The following is a 16,746-nucleotide window of genomic DNA, read 5'->3' on the forward strand; positions in this document are numbered from 1 at the left end:
CATCGAAATTTCTAAAGTCATTTGGGGAGGCGGCAATCAAAAGACTATTCCGGTTGGAGTGTAGAATCTACGAGGCTTGTGACATACCGTCCGACTTTCGGAAAATATGTCATCCATTCATTTCCGAAGACAGCAAGAGCACAGAAGTGCGAGAACCATCGCACAGTGTGCTTTACAGGTCGTGCATCCGAGCTGTTGACAAGTATAATATGAAGAAGAGTGGACAATATAGCTGAGGACCTGTTACATGACGATCAGTTTGTCCTTAGGTAAGGTAAAGGTAACAGAGCGGCAGTTATGACTTTGCGCCTGATAATGGAAGCAAGACTGAAGAAAAGTCGGCACACCTTCATTGGATATGTCGACCTAGAAAAAGCGTTCGACAATGTAAAAAGTTGCAAGAGTTCCGAAATTCTTTGAAAAGTAGGAGTAGATTATAGGGAAAAGCAATCAATATACAATATGTACAAAAATCAAGAGGGAAGAATAAGACTGAAAGACGAAGAACGAAGTGCTCGGATTAACAGACTGCAGTTCAGTCATACACCGAAGAAGCAATGGTGGAAATAAAAGAAAGATATAAGATTGAGCTTAATATTCAGGGTGAAAAGATGTCTATGATAAATTTCGTTAGTGGCATTAATATTCTCAGTGAAAGTGAAGGAGAATTACAGGATCTGCTGATTGGAACGAAAACTCTAGTGAGGACAGGATACAGACTGGGAATAAATCGGAAAAATACAAATGTAATAAGCAGCAGCAGAGAGGAGAGAAGTAGAAGAATTTAAGGAAACCTGCTTCCTTGTAAGGAAAATAACCCATGACAGACGAAGAGAGGAGGACATAGGAAGCAGAGCCGCGCAGGTAAAGTCGACAATCCTGGCCAGGAGACCTTTAATGATATCAGACATTGGCATATGAAGAAGAAATTTCTGCTAATGAATGTTTTGAGCACAGAATTGTATGGCAGTGAGTCATGGACAGCGTAAAACCGAATCAGTGGAGTACAGAAACATTTGTGAGACGGTGCCACAGAAAATCTATAAAATAAGGCGGGTTGACAAGGTAAGGAATGGGCGTTGCTTGGAGTGTAGAACGTTCTAGAACGAACGTAACAAGTTCATATATTGCGATCCATTATTTTTCCACTGAAAGAGTGAATTTTTGTTCGCACTGCAGAGCATGTATCTAGAACAGTGGTTCCCAGTCTTTCTGTGACGATTATCCCTGAGTGCAATCAGATATTGGCTAGTACCCACTCTTCCCCACAATCACGAACATTAGCGCCTAATAAGTTTTAGAATGAGAAAGAATTTTCTTTGAACACTTTTGCTTTTTAAATGATGAAAGATAAACTATATTTTTTACATATTAAACCTCGAAATAATGAGCCAGTGAGACAACTGGTATCTCTTACTTCTAACAACGTTTGATTTATTTTTATAGAAAGATGAAGTAATTCTCAGTGCATCGTGAGTCTTACCTACAATTTCTCCTCAGAAAACAAAGCTAATTATCCAGGCAGATGGTAGATATTTTTTACAAAACGTCCTTCCTGTACAGCTCCTCACCCTATTAACACTTTCTTCACTGTCAACCTGTAACTGCATATTAGATCTAGCAAGTGAAAGGGTGTACACAACACCTACTGCTTGTGTAGCTCTAGATTCCTGGGCGCCTTACCCCTGAAATGAAACGAATTGTAATACTTTGGGTTGACAATGCATTACGTCTGACCTCTGCTGCACAGCAATGTAGTAGCCATTACATAATTACTGCTGTATTTTGATCTCAATTAGGTCGTTTATTGTGGCGAAATGAATAATGTCTGGTCCATTGTGGGAACTACATACTGCTCGGAGAAGGCATTTTCATGAGATATGTAAGCACATGTGTATCAATGTTCCTGTCACAAATGGAGGATTCAAAGTATACGTGCAGTAGAAGGACTATGTGAGGCACAAGGAAGATATTGTTCATACATTTGTTTCACAAGCTGTAAAGTCCATCACAGTCTCTCACGCGTCCATGCCAATATTCGAAATAAAAAATGTAATTCTTGCTATCTTATGTAATCAGTGTTACAGTTTTACGAAATAATTCTGATAATAGTAATGAGCTTTTGTAAATGGTTCAGTTTCGAGAGATAAACACTACTGAATCCTTTTTACTACCCCTTACAATATTTAGTTTTACCCCTCAGGGGTAATAACCTCCATGTTGGGAACCACTGATCTACAAACAAGTCATTCCAATTCACGGTTATTCCCATTATCTACATGCCGTTGACACTGTCATGTAAGATAATAAGAATACCAGTGTGCTACTGGCGCAGTGGCTCGTGTGTAGGCTAGTACATACGCGACTTTGTGTATGGAGTACCCTATACACATCGTTTTGGAAAAAAAAATACATTTCATGCATCTGATGCATCTGATTATATCCTTTTCTTAAATATTTTTACGATACAGTAACTGAGAATATCCATTGATCTCCCTTGTTCTACTATGAGCAGTGTCACACATATCATCGATACGCCACTTGGGTAGATAATAGGAGAGCAGTCTTTCCGAATCCTGCGAAATCTCAGACTGAATTGTTAACCAATCTATATTTGTAACACGTTGATTAGGACTTCCTTGTACCATAGGAACGGTCCGTTCGTGGACATGTGTTCCTCTCTGAAACTTCACTTATGAAGTTCTTTCTATAACCACCAGAAACGTAACACGAATTGTTGTACACCTTATGGATACAGACAGAGAAGTGAATGAAAATTCCAGAGTAATACTGAGCAATGTTGGTTGAAAATATAGAAAACTTTGAAGCATTATTGTCTGGTACGGAAAAATCATTTGTTAAGAAGGAAGAAAAGCAAGGATAAGACGAAGTCAATTAAAAGTAGAAACTAGAATAGCGAACAGCTTAACACTAAGATTGTAGAGAATACACTAATAATACAGTAGAGGCATTTTCGTACGTAGTAAGCGATATTACACAGATCGGCATACATAAGGGGGATACTGAAGGTCCATAATCGCAGACAAAGGAAGTTCCCTCCGTCTCAAGAGTTCTGTTGGAAATTTTCCGTAATTGTTCGTCTGAAGCGCAGCATTTCGCGAAAGACAAAGTTGAGAAAGTCATAAAGAAGAATGTGGAATCGTTCGAAACGAGATGTCCCAAAAATCCTTGAAATTAAATGGGGCAGGTAAAATGTACACTGTCTGACAAAAATAGTAAAGCAACCAGAAAAGGAGGAGGAAACGAAATTAAATTTCAAAAGTAGAAAGGGTGTGTGTTCTGAGTTCAGTTATCGAGTCAAATTTACGAAGAAGTTGTCAGTATTAGCCCACTTATCAATATGACGCTGCACCCATTCTTTCCTGAAATCCATGCACTGATTCATTTGGGAAGACTGTCGTAATGGCACTGTATTCTCTTCTGAGGCAAGCTGGCCCGCAGCTGTTGTATCTGGTCCTTGATGTCCTGGTTACGGACAGCTGTCGATTGTGCGTACTTGTAGGAAGTTGCATTGACATTTACCCATGTTTTCTGTGCGCTTCAATCTTCTAACCAGGTGGTGTAAAAACAATGACAAATAGCAATAAATAGACGAGAATTCAAGCTTATGGCGAACCGTTGCCAGGCTTCAAAATATGGTAAACTAGGTTGGAGGAAAATAACAGTAAGAGAACGAAATAAGTACAGTCGGAGTTGGTGGGCAGAATAAGGATGTTGAAATGAATATATCAGCACCAGAAAGAAAACGTAGACGGTATCAAATCAGTCGAAATCGCTCGACAAACATTTAGTGATAAATGCGTTTGGACTACGAAGTGCAGCAAATAAACTGAAGCGCCAAAGAAACTGCTACAGGCTTGCGTATTCAAATACAGAGTTGTATAAACAGACAGAATACGGCGCAGCAATCGGCAACGCCTATATAAGCCAACAAGTATCTGGCGCATTTGATAGATCAGTTACTTTTGCTACAATGGCAGGTTATCAAGATTTAAGTGAATTTGAACATCGTGTTATAGTCGGCGCACGAGCTATGGGACACAGTACATCCGAGTCAGCGATGAAGTGGGGATTTTCCTTTACGACCATTTCACGAGTGTACTGTGAATATCAGGAACCTGGTAAAGCATCAAATCTCCGACATCGCTGCGGCCAGATAAAGATCCTGCAATAATGGGACCAACGACTACTGAAGATAACCATTCAACGTGACAGAAGTGCAACCGTTCCGCAGATTGCTGCGGATATCAGTGCTGGGCTATCAATAAGTGTCAGCGTTGATCATCGGTGTGGGCTTTCGGAGCCGAAGCTCCACACGTGCACCCTTTATGACTGCACAACACAAAGCCTTACGCCTCGTTTGGGCCCGTCAATACCGATATTGGACTGTTGATAACTGGAAACATGTTCTCTGGTCGGACGAGTCTCGTTTCAAGTTGTATCGAGCGGTTGGACGTGTACGGGTATGGAGACAACCTCGCGAAGCCATGGACCCTGAGTGTCAGCAGGTGACTGTTCGAGCTAATGGAGGATCTGTAATGGTGTGGGGCGTGTGCTGTTGCAGTGATATGAGACCTTTGATGTGTCTAGATGCGACTATGACAGGTGACATGTACGTAAGCATCCCGTCTGATCACCTGCATCCATTGATGTCCACTGTGCGCTGCGACGGACTTGGGCAATTCCAGCAGGACAATGCGACACCCGGACGTCCAGAATTGCTACAGAGTGGCTCCAGAAACACTCTTCTGAGTTTAAACACTTCCGTTGGCTACCAAACAGTCCAGATTTTAACGTTATTGAGATTAACTGGGATGCCTTGCAACGTGCTGTTCAGAAGAGATCTCCATCCCTTGTAATATTATGGATTTATGGACAGCCCTGCAGGATTCATGCTGTCAGTTCCGTCCAGCACTACTTTAGACATTAGTCGAATCCATGCCACGTCGTGCTGCGGCACCTCTGCGTGCTCGTGGGGACCGTACACGATATAGACAGGTGTACCAGTTTCTTTGGCTCATAAGTGTATAACTGTAGGATTGATTAATAAAAACTGAGAACAGAGAAAAAGAAGCAAATGAAGTTGCAATCTGAGATAGTTCGTTCATGTTATAATCTTAAAAAGTAACATAACTAAGTCTAAAGCCCATCCATTTGGAATAAAAAGGTCTGTATCAGGCTCTTTTCTTACCTTCTCTTGAGTCAGACTACCAAGATACTTGTTCTTCTCAGGAACAAACATGTCAGAATGTGACAAATTTTCAGCTGCCGAGGAGAAGCAGTCCAAAATAGCGTGTCACCCTAACATCATGTACGTAAATGTGGCCGCAGAATCGAAAGTGTGTTACGTGAATGATATCAAATGGTTCAGAGTTATTATTCACGAAATTTATGTGGGTCTGACATGTGAAGTAAATGTTTGAATCTGAGATCGATAGACTCACAATGTTCATACGGTAAATAAATTGTTCACCCAGTAATTGAAAGTCACGAATAAACTAATTAGTTTTTAATTAAGTTTTTGACATGTTTGTACTTTTATCTGGATTATGCTCAGTTACAGCTTTTGCTAGTAATTTTCACACTATGAAAGGATTATTTGTTCTCTGCGTGCAGGAAAAATCGTAAATAATGTAGAGTGGTAAATTGAGAAACCGTATTGAATTAATATGGCATACTAGTGTGAGAATTGTATGAAGAGTGATTTTCTTTCGGAGAGACAGTTCATGAAGCTTTATTATTAAGATTCCGTTTACTCTAACCTCGATGTACGCTCGTTGTGTTAACAGAAAAGCAAGCTCTCCCTGTTTGAGTTTCAGTAACCCCAGGGAAATTAATTTTGCCTTGATGCTTGGCATTATGGAGCAAGTTTCGGATCGATCTGAGAGACTTTTCTCAGGAGAAGTGAGTTTAAAATGTCTCTTGCGTGTAGTCACGCATACCCTACTGCCTTCACTAAAATGATAGCCATTTAAAGCGATGTCGTACCAGGAACATTCTTTAAAAAGAAGTAGCGACTTTGAATCCCGATAAGGTATTTTTATATTCATACAGAAACATTCATTTTTTCTTTTTCTTTAAGTAAAACAAAAACAGAATTCTCACTGATATAGTTGCCACTATATGTGGAGAAGTATTCTCTTTCGTGATAATCATAAACATTTCCGCGAGGTCTATGCGTTGCACTAATAATCTCATTGATTATGAAACTTCTGCAAATTTTGTAAAAATGGTACTCACAGTGTGCCATCTTGTAATAAACCTGTGTGCTCTTAACAGTCCCAGTAATAATCTAAATTAAGAAAAGTGATTTAGATTAATCAAGTATCTGAAAATGAATAACCAGGAGCTCTAAATCCATCTCGTATCAAAATAAAAATCACGATTTGTGACTGAAGGAAGTTTGTTTCCTTTTTTGCGAATGTTGTAAGCTCCTCTGTTTCAGTTGTGTAGAAATTAGTTCAGTATTCACAGAAAGGTATTTATGAATATGTGCTGGTCAGTCAGAAAGTGGAAAACTTATTGCGAGGATGAAAATTATGAATACATGAAATGCTCATATCTGAAAACGTCACTAATGGATTCTGTGCGCAGAAATAGTTTCATGTGGATCCCACATAATCATGTTCTAGGTCAAAATAAAGTTTTTGTATGACAGAATTCTTTTGAGAAGGCTAGCGTTGTGTCGAAGCTGATTATGGGATAATAAACTTCGTAACGCTTCTTGAAAAAATATCGCTGTTTTAAAACATTTGAAACTAGAAGATATTTATTAATCGTTCATTTTTCAAATTCTTTGGCTCTATGGACTATTATTGCGCTACGAGATTTTTCTATATTTGAAAGGAGGCAATATGTGTGAAAATAATGTTACCGAAGGTAAAAAATATTTCTTTATATATTAAATGGAAGTTGTATGATTTGACCCAACATTTGACACTCGACCGATGTGTTTACCTATCAGGCTTACATCTCTGACAGAAGGAGATATAAGTAACATATCCATAACAACATATTTTTCGTAACAAAGAATAATTACCGTTAACAAATCAATAGCGGAAAGCGAATTTTAAAGAGAGATGCATCGTGGGAAAGATATTTCATTAGAAGGCCGTTGAATTTCTGGTTATTATATTCCACTACATGTTTGGTTTGATAAAATGGACTATATGCACTGCATATGTGCTTTCTTGCAGCCATTTTACGAACACATGAATGTTACACATACAAGCAGATACTCAAACGCACGCACTAGGCCATCAAATTTTTGTCTATCATAAGCAGGCTCAGTAAAAAACAAAAATGTAAAGCTATTCAAAAAGACTACAGCAATTACAAACCGCTATAACTGCTAAATTTACAGTAACACATAATTAGGGGCACTGTGCCAGTATTGGCCAGGAACTTGGTGACTCAGCATCCATCAGCACATTTTTATCATCACATTCAGTTATGTGCACCAAGGCAAGTCTGGGAATTCTGACAGCATCACATCGTTGCCCTGTGAAGACCATTCCATTCCCCAACCCTCCTGCCCCTTAGCACACACACTCCCCAACTTCCCATCGATATCCAAAGTGGCAGCTTACCTTATGATGAAATAGTTGGTCTCAGTGCATGTGTACCGTGTTCAGCTCCCTCCCATTTCAGTCTGATCAGTGTTAGTCACGAAACGGTCCGTCCATACTTATGGTGATGGAGCTAGTAAGTGTCCCATTTTGAGGATGGGGTTCATTATGACAGAAATTCACCATCTGCCCTTCTCGATTATGCATTACATGCAGAGTTAATGCAAGATCAGGATACGCATGTAAGTAGTAGTTATTTTATGCATATGTCCATATTCTTTTTGGCACTGATTGACTTATGTTATTTTGAGATTTGGTTGATAATTTTTTGATAAGTCTGACAGATATGAACTAGGGACCACATGTGATTCGTCCAGTTACATAACTTACATAACATATCTCTGTTCACGTGTGAGACACTTTTTCCTGTACTTAGCCAATGTTTTCCTTTCCATCTTTCTTCGTCGTCTTCCTTTTTCTTTGACAACACATTGCTCATAATTCAGCTTCACCATTCACAAAATCAGAGAGCTGGAATGAGGATATGTCTATATACTGATGTGTTATCCATGACATCCCAGACATCTATATATGACAGTGACGTTATGAGGTATACATATGTATGTTTTACATATACAGTACATGGCGAATGCTGTTGTTGTCTCTACTTAACAAACATCGTTGTTTGTTCTAGCCAGTCATACACACAATGCTGGTGCTGATGATGCAGATTTTCTACAACTGCTTAGCAAATGTGAAGTACTGCCTCTATCGCCTCCACCAATAACACCGCCAGTAAGGCTCTCTGATGAGGTGATTGCAGGAGAATGTGTGAGTTTTGTAAGTATCCATGTATACTTGGGAGTGTGTAAAATTTCTCATGACATTTATAGACTATTGTGTGTATTTCAGAATATTACTCGACGACCTGGAACTGCAGCCTTTGCGAGCTGTGTCCAGAGGTGTGCTTGATGCACCTCAAATCAGCAGGCTCAGCCATCGCAACCGACAACAACATTGCTGTCGTTGATATAGCCATGCTATGCAACAATCTATGCCGTTTGAAGGGTTCCAACAGCTGTCCAAAGATAAAATCGTCATATTGGTTACTCAGTCTGGTGTGCAATACGTCCTGGAGGCAGATGAGGAATATCCCACTAATCTGCAAGACGCACACAGTGACTTGACAATTGTCTAGAGCGCCTAGGCCTCTGAAATGGTTTCACACCCAAGCTGAGGGCAAACACTGAGGAATAAGCAGAGATGCGTTCTGCACTATGGAATCCTCCTTCAATGGTTGAGGTTGGGGATCGAGACTTATTAGAATCAACCATGCCCCTCTTTCAACCAGATTTAACAGCAACATGTTCCTTCAACCAGAGTTTTCAGCAAAACCATGGAAAATTTCAGAAACCATAGAAAAATTAATTTAATTTACTGCTGTGATGGCCAATATAACGCAAGAGATTACATCACCAGTCCAAATTTTTAGTGGCCGCAATCTTCCATGAAGGAATAGTCGCTGTGGAGATGGCTAAGGTTTCAGTGGAATTCATGGAATCTGTCTATGTCGGTATGTGCATCCAGGACTTTTCCAAACTCCACATGTACTAGTTCCAATATGAATTTGCACAATCAAATTTCGTTGATACCAAGTGACTTTACATGAATATGGAATGTTTCATCTGCTAGATGAAAGGTTGCAAGCCATAAGAAGTAATGAGGCATACTCTCAAGGGATTCGACATTTCTTGATTTCTGACAGATAATCCTTACAGAATAACTTCTCAGAAGAAGAAAGTCATTGGCCTGATGACAGAGCAGATGAATAGCTACCAGATTGTGGAGTTTGTGAAGCTCAGATCAAAAATTTCTGCATACCACATAGATGTATGTGCGACTCAAAGACACGCTAAGGGTGTGAATCGTGATGCCTCATAGGCCCTTACGATCAAAAACTCTAAAGAGTGTCTGCTCAGTCAAGGGCACCCGTACATGGCGACAAGGGGACCATGACCTCACCCATGACCTCACCCTCTAGCTCTTAAGAAAACAGCAAAATATAGTGCAGTCAGGTGATTTTCTTTCAAGAAAGTAATACGTAAGTTCTTAGCAGGGTCGAAACTTAAACTTTTTTATGGCTACTTACAAGTCGCCATTCGTTTTCTAAAATATTAAAAATACTCCATACTCCCAGGTCTAAACCCAACCTATAAACTGATGTGTGGGCATCCTTGTGCTTGGTGGTGACTGATAAATGCATATGGTGCACCAAGTAGCCTTTAGATTGCGAGTCCATGAAGTGCATACTGTACTACAACTGAAAGTCATCTGTGGGGCCATGACAACGAACATTTTGTGTTTCAGATGGAACTAGATCTCTCCTATTCACTCGATGATTTGTGTGTGTGTGTGTGTGTGTGTGTGTGTGTGTGTGTGTGTGTGTGTGTGTTGAATAGGTAGAAAAAGTGGTTGCCATATTTGTTTGTACTTTATGTGTACATCCATGTGAATGTCTGCACACTATGTGTGCTTGTAAATTGTACATTATTATTATTTGCACTATGTACACATTTTTGCAGAATATATGTGGCAGAGGTTCTTTACAAAATAATATTTTCTTCTTCAAAATAGTTTTTTAAACACTCATAACAGAATTTTTTACAAGAGTTCATCTTTTAGATGAAATATACTGCTGGAATTTACACAAATAATCTATTATACACAAAAATACATCATTAAACATACTGCAAAATTATTTCAGCCACCATCTACGGCTATGAAAATCATCATTACACATTACGTAAAGAAATAGAAAATTGAGCTCTGAAAAACATCCAGGCCACCTCCTGCAGTTCTGCAACACTTCATATAGTTTCATAACGAGTCTCGTTTTAAATTGTATCTTTGGGGATGGACGTGTACGGGTATGGAGCCAACCTCATGAATCCATGGAGCCTGTATGTCAACAGAGGATAGTTCAAGCTGGTGAAGGCTCTGTAATGGTGTGGGGTGTGTGCAGTTGGAATGATATGAGACCCCTGATAGTCTAGATACGACTCTAACAGGTGACACGTTCGTAAGCATCCTGTCTGATCATAGGCATCCGATCATGTGCATTGCGCAGTCCGACGGACTTGGACAGTTCCAGCAGGACAATGCGACACCCACACGACCAGAATTGCCACAGAGTGGCTCCTGGAACACTCTTCTGAGTTTAATCACTTTCGCTGGCCACCAGATTCACCAGACATTAACATTATTGAGCGTATCTGGGATGCCTTGCAACATGCTGCTCAGAAGAGATTCTCCACCCTCTCGTACTCTTATGGATTTATGGACAGCCCTGCAGGATTCATGGTGTCAGTGCCCTCCAGCACTACATCAGACATTAGCCGAGTTCATGCCACGTAGTACTGCGGCACTTCAGCGTGCTCGCGGGGGCCCTACAAGATATTAGACAGGTGTACCAGTTTCTTTGGCTCTTCAGTGTATCTGTCTCATTATACCGTTGGTCTGAAAAATCTATGATGAATGATGGATGGCCGGCCGGAGTGGCCGATCTGTTCTAGGCGCTACAGACTGGAACCGCGCGACCGCTACGGTCGCAGGTTTGAATCCTGCCTCGGGACTGGATGTATGTGATGTCCTTAGGTTAGTTAGGTTTAAGTAGTTCTAAGTTCTAGGGAACTGGTGACCTCAGAAGTTAAGTCCCATAGTGAATATAAAAAAATGATAGATGTGGTCAGCTGCAAGGTAGATTGGCATTACGGAAGGAAACATTCTACCCTTTATATTAAATGAAATATGAAAAACACATATGAGCGGAATCATGAAAGTCGTACAATGATTTGAAACAATATTTTCCAAGTCATAAGCGCACTGTTATAACAACCTTGCCAATCTGCTCGGTCTATTGTACCATGCGACTACTATGAATAGCGTAGATCAGTTTCAACGCTCACAAAAACTATGTCGTTACCTGTAGTGTTAACTAAAAATGTTGCCCAAAAGAGAATTGAATCATATGTTGTACTCACCGCCAATAGAATCTTGCTTTCTCACGTTTCCAGCTTGATATCACAATAATGGCAATAAACGGAGACTTAATTCAAAACAGTTTTTTGGTCCAAACTGAATCCAAGCCAGAAGCAAAGCTGACTGTTTGTAACGCTTCTCAGCGTGTTACATTATTGAAAGAGATGGCTTTTGCCTCATGACACATGAATATGCCTTGCGTGGATGTTATCTATTATTTTCTTGCAACGAAGACATAACAATTTTATTGAATTCCCATTTACCATGAGAGTAAAAACTAATATTTCTGCTAGTAGAGCTCTCACAGATTTCTTATTGAACGACGGATATTCCATGAACCGAAGCACCATTTCTTTACTCTGTAAGATAATTACTCGTATTTTGTTGTTCGCGTGTTTTCGTTTCTATTCTTGCCTGAAGCGGGAAATGTCTGGCCTTCTCTTATAGAGGCTGCACATTAATAAAACTGGGAAACTGTCGATACGGATTCCTGACTGTAAAAGGAAGAAGAAAGGGTCTAAGAACATGTGTCCGGAAATGCGCGGTCTACGTGCAACGACGACTGATCGTCGTGGAACGTAGTACAGATCTACACCGCATCCATGTCACAACGGTTGTTCAGAGTGGCCTCCATGGGATGCAATGCACGCTTTCACAGTCGCATCATGGATTGCCGCACTCTTTCACACGTTCAGGCCTCTCTCCAAATAGCGTCACAGGCGTCGTGAACACGTTGTTGATGAGTCTGCACTCAGGAACTCCACTCCTGGAAATTGAAATAAGAACACCGTGAATTCATTGTCCCAGGAAGGGGAAACTTTATTGACACATTCCTGGGGTCAGATACATCACATGATCACACTGACAGAACCACAGGCACATAGACACAGGCAACAGAGCATGCACAATGTCGGAACTAGTACAGTGTATATCCACCTTTCGCAGCAATGCAGGCTGCTATTCTCCCATGGAGACGATCGTAGAGATGCTGGATGTAGTCCTGTGGAACGGCTTGCCATGCCATTTCCACCTGGCGCCTCAGTTGGACCAGCGTTCGTGCTGGACGTGCAGACCGCGTGAGACGACGCTTCATCCAGTCCCAAACATGCTCAATGGGGGACAGATCCGGAGATCTTGCTGGCCAGGGTAGTTGACTTACACCTTCTAGAGCACGTTGGGTGGCACGGGATACATGCGGACGTGCATTGTCCTGTTGGAACAGCAAGTTCCCTTGCCGGTCTAGGAATGGTAGAACGATGGGTTCGATGACGGTTTGGATGTACCGTGCACTATTCAGTGTCCCCTCGACGATCACCAGTGGTGTACAGCCAGTGTAGGAGATCGCTCCCCACACCATGATGCCAGGTGTTGGCCCTGTGTGCCTCGGTCGTATGCAGTCCTGATTGTGGCGCTCACCTGCACGGCGCCAAACACGCGTACGACCATCATTGGCACCAAGGCAGAAGCGACTCTCATCGCTGAAGACGACACGTCTCCATTCGTCCCTCCATTCACGCCTGTCGTGACACCACTGGAGGCGGGCTGCACGATGTTGGGGCGTGAGCGGAAGACGGCCTAACGGTGTGCGGGACCGTAGCCCAGCTTCATGGAGACGGTTGCGAATGGTCCTCGCCGATACCCCAGGAGCAACAGTGTCCCTAATTTGCTGGGAAGTGGCGGTGCGGTCCCCTACGGCACTGCGTAGGATCCTACGGTCTTGGCGTGCATCCGTGCGTCGCTGCGGTCCGGTCCGGTCCCAGGTCGACGGGCACGTGCACCTTCCGCCGACCACTGGCGACAACATCGATGTACTGTGGAGACCTCACGCCCCACGTGTTGAGCAATTCGGCGGTACGTCCACCCGGCCTCCCGCATGCCCACTATACGCCCTCGCTCAAAGTCCGTCAACTGCACATACGGTTCACGTCCACGCTGTCGCGGCATGCTACCAGTGTTAAAGGTTGCGATGGAGCTCCGTATGCCGCGGCAAACTGGCTGACACTGACGGCGGCGGTGCACAAATGCTGCGCAGCTAGCGCCATTCGACGGCCAACACCGCGGTTCCTGGTGTGTCCGCTGTGCCGTGCGTGTGATCATTGCTTGTACAGCCCTCTCGCAGTGTCCGGAGCAAGTATGGTGGGTCTGACACACCGGTGTCAATGTGTTCTTTTTTCCATTTCCAGGAGTGTATTTCAGGGTACGCAACGCTTACCACAGGTAAAAACCCAGGGGGTTAAGTCCGGTGATCTACCAAGCCATGTTACAGCGCCTGCGTGTCCTATTCAACGACTGGTGAAAATGCTGTTGAGCTGTCGGCGAACTGTAATGTGGAAGTGGGGTGGTGTTCTATCACGGAGAAACCACATAACCTGCCATATTGCCAAAGGCACATTATCAAGCAGCAAAGGCGAGTTTTCTGCAGGAAGCTCAGGTACGTTTCTCCGCCGAGGCGTTGTGGAATGACCTGTCCAAGTGTGTGGTTGCCAAGAATCCCTCCCCACACGTTGATGTTCAACTGATGCTGACGAGACGCACCAACCATTCCCTGAGGACTGCCTGTAGCCCACAGATGACGAGTATGCAGATTCGCCGGTAAAGAGCACTGTTGACAGATATCGCATAATTGTGATGGTCTAGTGCAAAAACCATCCCGTAGAAGGAAATCCTTGCAAGGGGAATCCGCCGCTGTTAATCCTTGCACCCGTTGCGGTGATAGGGACAGTAGCGGCTGTCATGCAGGATACACTTAATCATACTTTGGCTCACACCTTGTCGGCGGGCCACGTGCCTGGAGGTTATGCAAGTGTTCACCTCAATATCCTGAAGAAAGAACGTGGTCCTCCAAATCTGATGTACGCACAGTCCGAGTCCTCCCTGCGCATTCGTCTGTCTGAAAGGACCCACGATCACTCAAACGCCCAAAAGAGGCTTGAAATGTTGTGTGATGTGGTTGGTGTCTGTGAGAGACACGTTTTGGTATAGCCATGTTGCCTCTCGAGCGTTTCCACACAAGCACCATCTCGGCTTCTTCCCGATATAAATACCGGACCAGTCAATTGATTATACAGCTTGCAACACACAAGAAACTGTCATTAGTCAGCGCAATCTACCGTGGCAACGATGCGTTTCTGGACACATGTTCATTGGACCTTTTCTTCCTCAACTTCCTGTCTTGAATCCGTCCCGGCAGTTTGTCGGATTTATTGACTTTCACCCTCCATTAGTTTATTTTTTGCAACAAGCTCCATCAGTTAGTAACTGAGGGAACTGACCGTGTTTCGCTACTTACATGTTCTCTTTCTGCACGCAGTTCGCGTACGACTCCGGCTTACTCGACAGTTTTCACATTAGAGTTCGTAATCAGTTCCATGACGTTAGATACGTGAAGATATATTCGCTAAGAGTAGAATGGTCACGAAAAGTAAGGGCTGCATTTGAATGGGAGAGAACTGTTCGTGGCTTTATATATTTTTTATTTATTAACTGTAAATAGGAACAGCCCTGATTCGGAACTTTATGATTGTTTTATTTGATTAGTCTTAATTCGTGTGCTTATTTCGGTCATATAATGCACAGTGGTTCTCGGTGAAACATGTTTATAAGCCTCATGGTGATGTTTTAGTGGTTGCAGGAGTAGTAGCAATATAGCAGTAGAAATGTACTTTCAGGGAATTTTCCTTGGTGGGAGGACTGGAACAAAGTGCACCCCAGTTGAGCAGCCACTTGACCGATAGTAGGGGCCCCGTCCGGGAGAGCGGTTTGCGAACCCAACGCGCCCCCATATCACACCCAGTTACGCCACTGGGAGAGGATTACACGGCGGTCAGACGATAGCGATGGGCCCGCCAGGGCCTGTGGACAGGTTTTTTTATTACCGTAAGAAATACAGCAACCAGCCATCTTTCATGTATTTTTATTGATACCAATACGCGTTTCAGGTTTTGGCCCCTCTTCAGTTGGCGAGGTACAGAAACTACCTAAATCTGCAGTTTAAGCACATCGTTAAAAACACCGACTGCAACTTCGGTGTTGCAGCTACGCTGTGCAACTTTACAATTTTGTTATTCTAATATACTCCCCGAAGTGTAGTAGATTAACAAAATTTGTTATTTTACACAGGGCAGCCTATAACATTTTTGATACGGTGTCGGTAGATTCTGTAAGACTTTCGAGTTGATCTTTACAATCTGCTCAAACTGTTAAAATCATAGAAAGAGCTATGTTAATTTCATAACGAACCAAAAGACTAAAGTTGCAAATTATGCAATAATCTTAAATAGTTAATTAAATTATCTTTTGGAACTTTATGACTCATATGAAAACTTAGGAGACAGAGACACTGAAATGCTTCCTGGTTTTTGTCAGTCCCATGCCAAATAGAAAATAGCCAAATTTGAAATACGAAAATTGTGTCGTAATTTGGAATTCAAAAAGTTTGTTGGGCCACAGAACTGTTCGCCCAAAAATTGCTTTTTGCTCTGAGCACTATGGGACTTAACTTCTAAGGTCATAAGTCCCCTAGAACTTAGAACTACTTAAACCTTACTAACCTAAGGACATCACACACATCCATGCCCGAGGCAGGATTCGTACCTGCTACCGTAGCGTTCTCTTGGTTCCAGACTGTAGCACCTAGAACCCCATGGTCACCCTGGCCGGCCACTTTTCTTATTTGTAAATCCTGATTGGGATCATAAAACAGAAGTAATTATTATATCTCCAGGCTCGCTGCAAAATATGTGGAGTGTAGGAATCCTACGTAGACGGTTCGCTAGACAAACAATTCAGAAAAATCGTATTAATGAGTTTTATTACAAAATGAAAAGACACAGAAGGTTGCAATTACACAGATGTGTCGCAAGCAAAGGGTGACCTATGAAATAATCAAGCTTCTTCAGTACAAACTGTAACCTCCCCACATAAAATATAGTTTCTCATTTAGTGTAACCTCAAAACAGAAAAATTCCTAAACCTCTCAACAGTAAAAAATATAATTATGCTGTTCATTCACATTCAGCGTAACCTCCCTCAGATAAATTCCGTAATCTTGCAATAATACAACGTGACTAATCTCTCAATAATAAATGTGACTCAATTACAACCTTTGAATAATTGACTG

The sequence above is a fragment of the Schistocerca cancellata genome, chromosome 6 (genome assembly GCF_023864275.1).
Source record: "Schistocerca cancellata isolate TAMUIC-IGC-003103 chromosome 6, iqSchCanc2.1, whole genome shotgun sequence".
NCBI lineage: Eukaryota > Metazoa > Arthropoda > Insecta > Orthoptera > Acrididae > Schistocerca > Schistocerca cancellata.